Source organism: Dermacentor albipictus, chromosome 2, assembly GCF_038994185.2.
Source record: "Dermacentor albipictus isolate Rhodes 1998 colony chromosome 2, USDA_Dalb.pri_finalv2, whole genome shotgun sequence".
NCBI classification, from domain to species: Eukaryota; Metazoa; Arthropoda; class Arachnida; order Ixodida; family Ixodidae; genus Dermacentor; species Dermacentor albipictus.
Genome location: NC_091822.1, coordinates 64,957,928 through 64,972,773, shown reverse-complemented (window position 1 = coordinate 64,972,773; position 14,846 = coordinate 64,957,928). Strand labels below are relative to the sequence as shown.

At 42.1% G+C, this 14,846-nt stretch overlaps 1 protein-coding gene across 1 annotated transcript in view; it reads left to right on the top strand.

The window, feature by feature from the left end:
• The first annotated feature begins 302 nt into the window (after positions 1-302).
• Positions 303-14,846, top strand: part of LOC135903273 (3-beta-hydroxysteroid sulfotransferase-like) — a 46,578-nt gene continuing 32,034 nt past the window's right edge. Inside the window, exon 1 of the mRNA XM_065433687.2 lies at positions 303-526. The gene's annotated coding sequence lies outside the window, so the exon portion shown is untranslated. The remainder of the gene's footprint in view (positions 527-14,846) is intronic.

Genomic DNA, 14,846 nt, shown 5'->3' with positions numbered 1-14,846 from the left:
TCCATACTGTTGTATTATTACCACCTCGTCTTCCCCTCTATCGTTCTGCGTGTTCCGTTGGCGCCATACCGCACGCAATGAAAGAAATAAGTTCAGGTGCTGGGTAACGGCTGACGTGGGCTAATACAATTGTTCTTAGCATTGTGTACTTGAGCAACAACGATGCCTTTATCTGCTGCGTTATCACGACAACACTTGCGCCAAAACGACAGAACAAAGGAAAGGTCGTGCGAATGATTCTACAACGTGATAAGAAAGTCTAGCTTCCAATGTTTGTAGAAAAGCGTTCAGAGCTCTAGCACGTGTTCATTATGGATAAGTGTCGCGATCGGTCGCTGTAAGGATTTCAGCGCAAGAAACAACTCTTAGTACGTAAGCGTGGCAGTATCCCAGCTTGGCCACGCGTGGATGACGTCAGTCTTTGGAAATGTCGAGGTAGAGTGACACTACGCCACCATTCGAATGCAAGTACAGTCGAACACCGAAGCACACGTTTGTCCAGTCAACTCGCGCTCGCAAAGAACAGGTGAGCAGTTGTTCCAACCTTGACCATGAGACTACAAGGAAGACAACAGGTATCTTATTTAGATTTGTGCATATTCTGTGGAGTTAATTCCGCATTTCTTTTATCGAGCATTTTTCTCTACCTTTCTCTGTGTGTAAGTGTTGCTCTAGATTTGTGCTGAAGATTTTCGTTTGGACTTCCGTGGCTCATGCTTCTAACAATAACAAATAGTACTTGACGCTGCACTTGGTCCTCACTCATTCCAGCACATTTTTAAGCATGAAATACCTTTAGCTCCCGTTGTCAGCGACTTTCAACTGACCTTGAGCCAAAAACCAGAGCCGTGTTTCGGGCACATTTGCGAGAACAAAACGAGAACATCCTCGCAAGAAGCCGAAACATGATATAATGCGGTCTGCACATCCCTTATTGGAATATTTTGAAAGGCAGAAATATTCGATAAATCTTTCCCCTCCACGTAAAAAGCTGTCCTTGGTGCAGCTTTCCTGTATTTACAGCCTCTAAGGCAAACTATTAATTACAGATCGTTGAGCAATGCCTAATTCAATATACTTGATCTTTTTTTTCTTTTTTTCCTGAAATTCTTCATAACATAGTTTTACCGGATATACGCTCAACAATGTTTGAACGATTCTAGCATGTCTTTAAGGGCACCTTAGCGCAATAGTTGCAAGAAAAATGGCACCATTGTTGTACTCCTGCCCTCAATTACCCACCACCCAACCCCGGTACTTCGCCGGTTGTCTTGCGCCAACGTACCACCTATGCATAAACATCAGATATTCACATCACTCAGAGAAACACTTCTGTTGTTCGGTTGTCTGCAAGTAATACGCTCAACATGAGTATTGATTGCATTCCAGACGTAATTACAGGTCACGGCCATTCATATCTGTATACCATCGACATACGTGATGTACTTAGTGTCCGCAACAGTCTTCGTTCTCGTGAAGCCAGAAAGATTCAGTCAGGCACGTACCCAGGGGGGGGGGGCCCGGGGGGGCCCGGGCCCTCCCCCCCTGAAATCAAGTGGCATACCACCCCACCCTCTCCCCACCCACGCCACCACTCCTCACAGATTCCTAAAACGCCACCAGATCAATGTTGAGGCTTCGCAGCTGTTCATCGGTCAGCATTATGCTGCCTTTTTCACTCCTTTTAGATGGCGGTAGTTATCAGCATCTCTTCTAATGTGAAGGACAGTTTTCTTGTAGATTCCGCACCCGCGCGATTAACCCGAGATGCGTTCAGTTGTCACCATCTATTCAACCGTCACGCGCATAGCTGTTGCTTTTGTTAGTTCAACCTTCTTTGTTTAGGCTGATCCTGGGACCCGGAGAGGGATTCGGCTGTTACTCAGCTGGTCTTTACTCTCATGGAACGAGTTGCGGCCGGAGAAAACGCCAGTTGCGTTTAGCTTATTCCTTTGTTTCATTGTTTCCTTGAGTTACGGCTCGCCGCGACGATGACAGATGCCCGGAACCATATACACGTGATATGGGTTAGATAAGATGGGAAATAAAATAATGTGAAAGAGCGTCCATCATGAAACCCTGCAATAACCCTTAAACCCATAAGCAAGATGACTGTCGCCCGTTACCTCGTCTGTTTTTCCCTAACTGTATAGCACTTTTCGTGCAAAATTGGCAACTGCAAACAAAAATCGCAAGGAGTTGAGAAATTAGGCGATCTACTAAGGGAGAGAGCCAAGGCAACAACCAAACCGCAAGCAAAAGCGAATAATAAAAAAAGTTAACCGCTGTTTATGAGAATATTTATGGATCAACATCTTTTTATTTAAAAAGGAAGTAGAGAAAACGCCGCTGGAAGTGGAGAACAATTACTTGTTTTGAATGACGCTTCTACAGTTATCGGTCGAACCGCCTCACGTAGCCACTTCTCTGCTGTGCTTATGTGGGTGTTTTTCGAACCTTTCGCAGTGAGCGCAGTACGTCTAGAATCGCAGAGTCCTGCGCTCTACGCGGTTGTATGGGTCTGGCGGCCGCACAGCGTTACGCATTTCGCGAAACATTCAAAACTGATCAACAAGGTGAAAATAACTGATATTCGAAACTATAACATGAGAAAGACTGAAGAAGCCGTAAAAGATGAACGCAGCCTGAAATCAGTAAAAAAGAAACCTGGCATAGGACAAACCATGATGTATGCACAAAAAGATAAGAAGGATAATATCATCAGCAATGTCAAAGATATAGTAAAAGCAGCGGGAAAATTCTAAGCTGACCTGTATACAGTACCCAGAGGAGTCACGACAGTTCACTTAGAAACAGTAATGAACAGGATACAGAAACTCTCCTATAACTAGCGATGAGGTCAGAAGGGCCCTGCAAGACATGAAGCGATGAAGAGTGGGAGGATAAGGTGGAATAACAGTCGATTTAATCAAAGATGGAGGAGACATATAGCTTGGAAAACTGGCGGCTCTTTATACGAAGTGTCTATCGATTGCAAGCGTCCCAGAAAACTGGAAGAATGCAGACATTATACTAATCCACAAAAAAAGGAGACGTTAAAGAATTGAACAATTATGGGGCCATTAGGTTGCTCCTAGTATTATATAAAATATTTACCAAAATCATCTGCAATAGAATAAGGTTAACACTGGATTTTGTCAACCAAGGCTGGCTTCAGGAAGCGATACTTTACAATGGATCACATCCATGTCATCAATCAGGCTATCGCGAAATTTTGCAGAGTACAATAAGTCTCTCTATGTGGCTGATCGGTGATAAGAAAAGAGCAGATTGGGTGAGGCAACAAACGCGGGTAAATGATATCTTAGTTGAAATAAGGAAAAAGAAATGGACATGGGCCGGACATGTAATGAGGAGGGGAGATAACCGATGGTCATTAAGGGTTACGGACTGGATTCCAAGGGAAGGGAAGCGTAGCAGGGGGCGGCAGAAAGTTAGGTGGGCGGATGACATTAAGACGTTTGCAGGGACAACATGGCCACAATTAGTACATGACCGGGGTAGTTGGAGAAGTATGGGAGAGGCCTTTGCCCTGCAGTGGGCGTAACTAGGCTGATGATGATGATGATGGTGATGATGATGATGATGATGATGATGATGTGGCTTATATAGATTACGAAAAGGCATTTGATTCAGTAGAGATACGAGCAATCGTAGAGGCACTACGTAATCAAGTAGTACAGAATGCTTACGTAAAAAGCTTGGAAAATATTGCTATATGCGTGAGGTATTTGTTTGTTTGAACGAGGCGCGTAGGCGCCATCACTCCATAAAAGAGAAGGAAGAACGAATTGGGCCCGCGCTGTGAATCTAACCGGTCAGCGCTGCAACCGTTCTTGTAAATATACTCTGTAAATAGTTTCTCGTCTTACTGACTCGTCTTTCACGTTAGAATATCCACAGAGGTTCTACAGCTACCTTAATTCCACACAAGAAAAGTAGGGAGATACCTATAGAGAAAGGGGCCAGACAGGGAGGCACAATTTCTCCAAAGCTATTTTCTGCGTGCTTAGAAGAATTCAAGCTAATAAACTGTAAGATCGACGGCAAATATCTCAGCAACCTTCGGTTTGCCGATGACACTGTTCTATTCAACAACATTGCAGACGAGTTTCAAGAAATGATTGGAGACCTTAACAGAGAGAGTGTAAGAGTGGGGTTGAATATTATTATGCAGAAGATGAAGATAATGATAAATAGCCGGGCAAAGGAACAAGAGATCAGGATGGCCGGTCGGCCACTAGAGACTGTGAAGGTGTACGTTTACCTAGGTCAATTAATCAGAGGGAACCCTGATCATGACAAGGAAATTCACAGAAGAATAAAAATAGGTTGGATCGCATACGGCAGACATTGCCAGCTCCTGACTGGAAGCTTGCCATTGTTATTGAAAAGTAAGGTGTGCAATCAGTGCATTTTGCCAGTGTAATATGTACAGTGCCAATGCATTTGCCAGTGCATTTCCCAGTGCATTTTGCCAGTGCATATGGGGTAGACACTTGAGAGCAAGTTAAAGGGACCCTGAAACGATTTTGACGATTTTCTACAAATGTACTGAATCGTTAGAGTAGGTCCTTCTGATCATTAATTGACACATCTAAGTGCTATGCGTAAAGTGTGTAATTTATTATAAGGTTTTAAAAATGCACATCGCTGCCGATCGCAGCACGCTGCTCGGCGGAATTTTAAGCCGCCCCAACCCATATGACGGAAATCACCCATATGACGTCAGTGGGGTGAGCTATCCCATTGGCCGACCAGGGCGCGTGATTGATAATTTCTCCAACTTTATGGTAAACAAATATTATTCGTAATAGTTGTTATGTTAGTTCATTTGTTTTTATAAAAGGAAAGTAGCATAAAGAGAATGCACAAGAACAATTTTTCAGTGCACTTCAGCACTTCCGGCACACAGCAAGTGTCGTCTGCTTGTGTTACAACGTACTCCATTTTGACGAGAGCTCCGCGGTCAGAGTCGGTCTCAGTCTTTTCGCGAGCACTATGATTCGACTTTGTTGCCTTGTGGACTGCAAACCTAGCGACTGGCAATATGTCAAGCTGCGACATCGTGTCCCTCTGCAAGGCAGTATACAAGCGAACTGGCTGCTGCGCATCGGACTGCCGGTATCCGATCGACGCCAGGATTTGCGCGTTTGTGGCCGTCACTTTACACCGGAAGATTACTAACGCAATAGCGTTTCGCGAGTCCGATATTAGAGAGTTTTAGCCCAGCGGGTTTACGGCCAGCGGAGCGGAGCGGGCGAGCGGAGACGCGACTGCGCATGCGCACCACGCTGAGGCGGCCAGCGGTTTTACGGAGCAGCGTTTACGCCCGCTGGAAAGCACTCCCCAGCGGAGGGTATACGCAGCGCGCGAGCGTGCGTAAGGGCGCGCGGGCGTGTATGGGAAATGCAAGACGGCAGCCGCGAACATGAACGCCGGCAGTTCTGCATCGAAGACGGCGACTGCCGCGCTGACCCGTACATTAGTACTCAGTACATTATTAACAAATAATGCACTGAGAACATGTAATATATCTTTATTCAACATTTATTGCATAATAAAAGCAAGCGTAATTCAATTTCATTTTTCAGTAACTCCTATTCGAACCACTAGGTGGGGAAGCAGAGCGCCCCGCTCTTTACCCCGCTCGAGCGGGTGATCCGCTGGGCGCTGGGTGCACGCACGTGGCAGCAGACGACCCCAAGTGGAGTCCGCTGCTGCCACGCATGATGACGTCACAAAAAGAAAACTTAGACAAAAATACATGAAATGCTAACGTTATCGTTTTGTTGTTAAATACACTACGCCTAAATAAATAAAGCATTTATTTTGTGCAGCGTTTTAAAATCGAAAATGACTGTCGGCGCCTAGACGCGTGCACGCAGTGGGAGGACCGTTGCGATTCCTTGTGGCTGTGTGGTGTGTACAAATCACTGTGTAATATCGGCGAGTACGAATAACGTTGCCGTTACGAAGCTACAGAAGCTTCGAACGAACTGTGCTGCATCCACGAAACAGCACGACATGTCGCATCATTTGGACTGTCGGTTTCGAAGAGTCGTGGTAGCACAGCGCCGACTGCGTATTGTGCCGACATGGATCATGCATATTGCAGGGTGTGTCGTATGTAGCGATTCTTTAAGTTGTGTGTACGCCTTCTGGCAAAGTCGGATGCCTATTTGGCCTTGGACACCACGTCGACACACTGCTCTCGAGCTCGAAAACCCAGAAGTGGTGCGCGTCGGCATTGACGTCGATGTAGGGTGCATACACATTTCCAAATCGCTGTGCAAAGTAAGGGCGCCTTTTGTCGATGAGCAAAGTGCGTTCAAACATTTCGCGTCGCCTTACGCACGCAGAAGCCTAGTAACGAAAGCCTGGACGTGAAACGTGAATCTAACAGAAAGGCCTGTTCCCGCCTGAAGGCAATGTCAGCAAGTGTCCGTGACGAGTGTCAAGTGACTCACACGAGGCTGGGCGTTGAAAAGTGTCTCTCGAGTGCCGCTGCTTCAGTCTGGCCAGGGCCCAACCCACTTTCATGGACCATTTGAAATGCCCAGTGTTAGTTGCTATAGATTGTGGTGCAGCGAGACAGCCATTCCATAGCATCCATGAAAATTACCTGTGGAAGTAATAGTAATGCAATAGGCTTTCGTGGTGATTGTCATTATGTATCACATGCATCGGAGTGCGATCATTTACACCCTGTGCTTGTGTTTAGATGAATGCTTTATCTTCTGAAGATACGGTACAGCACCTGGATCTTGAGTGGATCTTTCACTGTGCAGGCTATACCAAAACCTCTCTACCTTTGTGTGCTTCATTTTTGCCAACTGTCTATGCTCCACAAAGAAGGCCAAGTTTCTTTCACTGAGTTTCACTCACTAAGGGAACAGGCTTGTGCGACTTGCAATCAACAGGGGTCAAACACATGTGGTAGAGCTTTAGTTACAATATTCAATTGGGTGCCATTGTACATGCACCCCTAGGAAATCATTTGCTATGGCAAATACTAACGTAGTGGCATTTCTTTTTAAAATTTGTATGCCTTAATAATATTGTTAAAATATAGAAGTATGTCTGCAAATTTAATAAATTTGGAGATCCTGACGTAATTCCTAATGCATGTTGGTACATTATATTATTCCCAATGGACTCCTCAGTATCGCTGTTATTTCTCAGCATTCTCCCACAACAGGTATTCTTTCATCTCTGAAACAAACGAAAGTCCTCCCGCTTTTCAAATCTGGTGACTAAGGCATTTGTAGCTATATATAGATTGATCTTCTTAGCACCTTATTCAAGTAAAATGTTAGAATACATAGGTTATAAGCATACTGTTGAATTCATTGAATCGCATAATGCCCATGTAAGTTCTAACATGGTTTTTTGCATGGATTTAGTATGATGTCGCAGTTAACTCACGACGTCACTCATGCTTGTGTTTTCTAGCAATGTCAATCATGATTAATAGTTTGCACTTCATTTGCTTGCTTTTTTTCACATTGCATGGTGTGTGCATATTATTCTTGTATGTATACCTGAATAAAAAATTCAGTTACAAGTCAGTGCTCCTGTTGCGTTTTCACTGTCCTTCATACTTTGTGCACTGTTTGTACTCTTTCAAAAACGCACTAACTCGTCCAGCTCTCAGTATGGAAGCTTAAAGTCAGTTGTTAAAATGAGAATCCAATAAACATGGAAACTGTCTGTAGGTCAATAGCAATGATTTTGCTGTTTGCAACATGCAGTTTGTACATGTTGGTACAAGAAGATTTCAGAGAGATATACAGAGTGTTACAGTGTGTAAGGTTGAATGGTCCCGTCCCTGCCATGAATACTGCAATATCATCATAAGTGTGCACAGGTCTTGCACTGCAAGCCAGAGACTTACTCCAGGGCTTTCTTATTTTATTAAGTGTCAGCTGCTTGCATTGATAATGTGGTTGGTAAATTGCTTACCTATTTCCCACCTAAGTTCTCTGCATTTCATTCTGCTGTATTTATCGAATTGTTTTCAGCACTGTTCTTTCAATGACATCAAGGGTTACATTCATTTTGTGTCAAGGTGTTTTCTAATGCACCAAGATTAAAGATTCTGACAAGTTTTCAAAGCTGACACAATGGCAAAAATATTCTCAGCCATAAAGTGTGCTCATTGAGACACCAGGCACCCTGTCCCACAAAACATCAATCAATTCTATTTTTATATAAAAGCACATCAGTTCCTTACTTGTCAAGCTACATCTCTAGGCACCACATGGTCTTTCCAAAAAGAAGGTTGCACAAGTATTTAAATGCACTGTTTAAAAGTTTACTCTTAAGACTTGTGTTTCCTTCATTTCAGTTGCAGTATGTGAAGTAGGTAGCAAGAGTGTTCAGCTTTAGTGCATCTGCTGTTGACAGAGCTAAGCTTACATGAAGGTGAAAGGGCATCCCTGCATATATCAACCCAATGTAAAGGTATGGCTTGATAAAGACATGTTGTGCTGGAAAGGTTAATTAAAGGTCAGCAGGATTCTCTGGTAATGTGGCATGCACAATACAGCTGGGATACAATATGCAGATCACTTTGCAATTACTCATTCGCTTGTTGCTTTCTTTCTGCAGCATAAGTCTGCATGCTATGGTGTTATTTATCTTCATAACATCATAAAAAAATTGCAATTCATTGCTCTACCAAAGGCACCAACAGCCAGCTAAGCCATTCTTGACATAAAGCTTCTCAGCCTGGTCTCTACATATGTTAGCTTTGAGAATGTCTTTTCACACAAACTTATCACAGGAACTCTGGAAAGGAGGTCAAGAACGTAACATAAATCTTTGGAAACTGATTTGTCCAGCCCAGTATCATTTTACAGTCCTGGCTTTCTTGAAACCAGTTTGGAACTTAAGAAGCTGCAGCTTAGCATGCAAGGTGTCGAATTATATATATTTCAGAGGAGCTAGATTTGAAAAGCCATTTTATTATCCCCCACATAAAGGTCCAAAAGGCTCTACATGAAAACTATGAGATAAACTTGCCTAAATCCCACGCAATGTGAAAATTGATGTTATGTGAAGTATTTTACAGGTAGTTGGCTATGCCAAGGTGAGGTATTGCTATCGGTGATTCGAAATGAACACTCGTGTGAAACTTCCTTTTGAATTTCAAATGGAGGTGACCAACAACGGGTGGGTGTGCTGCCGCTGAGACACCTGAATCTTTTCATGTGAGCCATCTGGTTCCAACGCAGGTAGCGTGAGAGTCGCATGACAAAGCTGGAATGACGACAACGCAGCGAACACGATGGCATCACAAACATAACACATCCACACATCTAGTGGCACAAGCTAATATACAACTTGGGCTACTGGGTTGGCATAAAAACATGTAAGAGTAACAACCCCATTATTGAAATCTTTCAATACAAACTATAACAAAAAATTTTTTGCTTTGTTGCACCTATAAAACTACATAAAAAAAGTATACTAACATAAGCAAATACACAATAAAAAGTCCATTACAGCAAAAGCAATATTGTATTACTTATGCGTATTACTTTATTGATGAGGCCATGAAAGTAGAAATGCCAGGTGATAACACTTGCCAAAGCTCAAGCAAATGTCTCGTTTACTCCACTTCCTGTTTGGTGGACTTTAATTTGCTGGTCATTGATGCTTGTACACGTTGACATAGCTCCTGCCAGTCATGGCAAAAGCTGATATTATTGTGATTATGGCATGCAGTTTTTAAACTCCAAGCCCAGCTGCTGCTCTTTTTTTAAGCATAGCTTCCTTCAGCTGCAGCAATAATATAAAATTAATATGTGCTGGGCCAATGTACAGATATTTCTGTACTCTTGCATGTCAGCCTATCTTTTTACTTCTCCCATTTCTGCCCAGAATGATGCAGTTGATTCGATTTCCAAGGTTGCTTTTGCATTGCTTGTAATTAAGCTTGGAAGGCAGCATTCTCCACTCTTTTTCTGTCCTTGCTGGATTAAGCAACAAGCGAGAATACTGCTTCATGTGGCCCAGTGGTTGCTTTATTTTGTCCTCCAGTGTAATAGCAGTTGCTACGAACTTAGCAAGAACCTGGTCCAGATGCCAGCAATCCTTTCTGCACCTTCGTCACAGATGTCTGACAATGCAAATTATTGGCAGAAAACTTGCAGATCATGCACTTCAACTTGCTCACCAGCTTCAATGCATGTTGCTATGCAACGCTTGCAGCAGTTTGTCCAGTTAACATATTCCACTGCCAAAAAAACTTGTGTGTCTGTATCAGCATCACTCTTTTCTCTGGTGTTTGGTCGGATGAAGTTCTGCAAGAGAAGAATCTGCCAGTCATCGCACGAATTCTTGGGTATACATTAACCAAAATATTAATTGAATTGGTTTAAGCAATGTAGGTAGTTGGGCGAGTTGGTTCAGCATTGCAGGCTTGTAAATGTATATAGGATACAAGAACAATTAAAAGAAAGCACAAGAATCAGTAGTGCATGTGCTACATGTGTGTGTTGTCCTTTCTTTTGTACTTTTATTTTAGGTGCATTTACATGTCTGAAATTCTTTAAGCATGTCGCATCTTAGTTTCAACAGGTATGGCTGACTAGATATTGTGTGGTTTTTGGTTTTTCTGCATGGGGTTTACATCTGAGAGAGAAAGAAAGGAACAAGGAAGGCCGGGTAAGTTAACCAGACGTACATCCAGTTGGCTATCCCTGCATGGGGGTGAGGGTATGAGGGTTTAAAAGAAAAAAAAGGAGGCAAGTCGAGACAGTTCACTCGCACAAAAGACAGATGGTGTCTATAAGTATCTTTTCAGATTCATTTATTTTAGAAAGTCATAAGAGCATGTATGCATAGCTTTCTTCATTAATATGGCCAAGCACCCAGGATCCTAGACTCTGTGAAAGGTCGACTATCCAGTTGTGTGGGTAAACTCTAAAAGGGCTGACATTGGACATCAGAGACTGACAGGGGAGGTGTTCAATGGTCTTTTTGTAGTTACAGTGGTCACATTTAATAACGAAGGACAGTGAATTTGTAAAGGCACTTGATCAAGTATGCCTCTAAATACCAGGGGTTACAAAGAAGGCCCAGATGTCATAAACAGTTCTAATAGAGCTTTCTCTCACCCCGAAGGGGAAATGGTGATCTTGCAGCACGTGCAAACATCTTTGAAAGTGGAGGCTAGTGAGTAACAATGGTTCTTGAAAATGTAGCCTGAGAACTCACCACTTTCAAGCAAACGAGATGGTACTCAAGCAAGATGGTGGAATGTTGAATATGTGCTCTGAGCCCTTTAGTATGTATAGCTGTGTAGGCCGAGATTAGGTCTCTCTGCTGATTGCAATTGTAACAATTCAACTGTCAACAATCGTGAGTGTGTTTTACACGCAGTAGATTCAAGAAAATGCTACCTCGAGACCATGGCTGTATCACCAATTTAACCACTTCAGAGCTAAACTTACATTTCAAAATGCTAAAGGTCTCGTTAACGGCCATGCGCTCAAGAGGGATTTATTTAGAATTATTTGTCTAGCATGCCATACATGTACCCGCCTGTTCTGTTAACTAGGACAGGGACCATTGATTTATATTTGCAGAGGTTTTCTAACAGTGAGGGCTGTCTTTAGGAATTCAGTAGCCACACACTACACGATTTGTGGTGCAACCAAAAATATATGTGAGCTGTGCTCCACAAAGGCAATGAGAAAATCACTTTTGCGATAGTGCATTTCGCACGGATGTAAGTGTAAGTCAGTGTCTTTTTTTCTTTTTTTGCTCACTTCCTTTCTTTAGTCCCTTGCCGTCTAACATGGAGAATAGTTTTCCAAGCCTGGGGCTGGGGCTTCTCTAGATGCAATTAAATTTTATCTCGAAAGAGAGAGAAGAGCTAGACGTTGAAGATTTCACAGCCACTGACAGTCCACAGTACACTCTAAAAAAAGTTTACATCCTTTAGGGCTTGTCTTGTCCTACAGCGATAATCGTCATATCTGCCTTACTTGCATATTTCCTTTCTTGAAAACTCGGTGCTCGATGCTTTACTGTTGAGACTGCTGTGTCAAGCTGATTACGCACAAGCCGTTCGTGACTAGGAAGTACCAGCCTCGCAGCATTAAAGAAAGGAAATGTGGGCAAGATAAATGACGATTATTGTTTGGGGACAAAATACAACCCACAGGGGGCAAACTTGACCGCAACATAGACATCTTGTGGGCTAAATTGTACAAAATGCAGTGCAGAGGAGCATATGTGCTAATATATATATATATATATATATATATATATATATATATATATATATATATATATATATATATATATACACACACACACCTACACGTGGGCAAAGGTCTTGTATGTGTTTCTTAATGGTTGTTTTTTTTGCTTTATCTTCACCACAATACAGACAAGTTATGTGGTGAGTTATACAAACTAACTGCATTGCTGTGAAGCATACTGAGATTGAAAGGGGGCTCAGTTCAACTCTCACAGGGACTATAATAAGAGTCCCTAATTACACACGTGCGTACACGTCGTCTCCGGTCACAGTATGAGCACAGAACCATCTTATATGTGTACCGACAAGCGGTGTGTTTCTGGTGTGTTTCAGATGTGTTTCTGGTGTGGTGTTTTAAACCGTTTTTTTGCCCTCAGGATTCCTCTCTGTTTGCGCCCTCTTTACACAACCGCTCGCGAACAACAATAAAACCAACTAATAAACCCAGCTATTCGCTGCAATGCATAATTGTTGTCTGCAAATGGGCTTTGCAGCAGCATTAAGTGTTATGCAGTGAAGCGCTATCGTAAAAATTTTAAACTCCGGTAAACACATTGCGCTTCATCATGTTTTCGCAATGTTCAGTGTCTCGCAGGTAGCCAGTATATATATATATATATATATATATATATATATATATATGTATATATATATATAGTTCATCGCAGCCACTGCAACTGCTGAGAACATGTCGTAAAAACTTGATTTGCACACACACACACACACACACACACACACACACACACACACACACACATATATATATATATATATATATATATATATATATATATATATATATATATATATATATATATATATATATGTGTGTGTGTGTGTGTGTGTGTGTGCGTGTGTGTGTGTGTGTGTGTGTGTGTGTGTGTGCGTGCAAATCAAGTTTTTACGATATGTTCTCAGCAGTTGCAGTGGCTGCGACGAACTAGCTTTTACACCAAAATCTATCGGCTTCATCGCATAAAATTTTTGCTGCAGTAAAAATGTATTTGACGTGTACCATACATATCCGACTGCACTGGTACAATAAACCATCCACAAAATTAAGCCAATAGCTGTTTAGCTTGAGTTTCGTTTAATGTCTTCGTGCGAGTGAGATGTTTCCAACTTTCTAGTTTTTTGTCAGTGAGGTTCATTATTACGTTGTACTGCAAAGAAGCTGCATGTCAGAAGTACATAATCTTCACTCGTTGCACAGTGACTAACAAATTAGTGGTTCTCGCCATGAACTGCTGTCCATATTCACAATCGTCACAGTGATCTCACAGTTCCTGCAAATCAGTACTCATTCAGCTCATACTACGTGTCTTTTGGTGTGCGCTACCAATCAGTGATTCATTCTGTCTGCTGTTTGCAGTCGTCCATTAAAGCTGTATGTGTTAGTACTTAGAAACTGGGACAATATGCAATGATTTACTCATTTTTATGTGTTGTATTTACATTTTTTAATTTTTTCCTTTCTTATTTCCATTGCAATACAAGGCGTTGTGCAGGCTAACGATGCGGTACTTGTAAATTTATTAAGATAGCTCTGTTTTTTGAACACTCTAAACATGCATGGTTTTGAATTTGTCTTCGGTTATATGTGTAAACGGCAGGAACTCCTTTCTGGTATAATGTTCTTGGTTGCAATGAAGGATGTATAAATATAGCTGATTTCGCAATAGCTTCACGATTTTTTTGCGCCGCAGTTCTTTGATAGCGCACTACGAATACATACAGAATACACTATAAAAATGTCTTTCCGCACTACACATTAGAATTTTTGGTGAGGTGTTTGCACCTGTGAAATTCAGGAGCCGTTGTGTTGTGGCTGCCCAATTTACGTGTCCGACATTTGTGGCACGTTCTCTAGTATAGGAAACAAAGGTGGCAGTCAGGAACTGCTCTGCTTCCTTTTTACCCAATCATGTTGGTGTTCTGATGGTCTATCTTTTAGGTAGTCAGAGTTGTCAGTTGATAGTTCTGTATCTACTGTCATCGAAAGCTTCATAGTTAGCCTTTGCAAAACATGAAATAGATTATCATATCTTGGAGGTGAAGCAGTGCACTGACAAGGACAAGGCGAAGACACCTAAGAATTTATGACACTAGCTGCAAGGTATGATGATTAATCAGCAACTAGCCCAGCTTTCCACATTAATGAAATATATCATTTACTTGTAGCGTGAAAGAATGACGCAATAGAAATGTCAGCTTTTCATATGAAAGTATGCATGCATGTGATTCATGCATGTGTGCTTTTATGATCCAGCGATTCCACAAAGGCAGCCCTGTCAGAATAACTTATTCTTATGTGAGAATAAACCAAAGTTATTGTTGAAATGTTCTTTCCCATACTCACTTGAATGACTGAGATGCCCTTGTACTTAACTAGGGATAGCTAGTTGGTCAGCACACTTGGTCAGGTAATGGCCTGGCCAACTAAGGTACCACTTTGCCAGAAATTAATGGTGGTTTTAAATTACACCTTATTGTGCAAGGTTTTGTGTAGAGAAAGTAGATCACCACACAATAAGTTAAATGACTGACA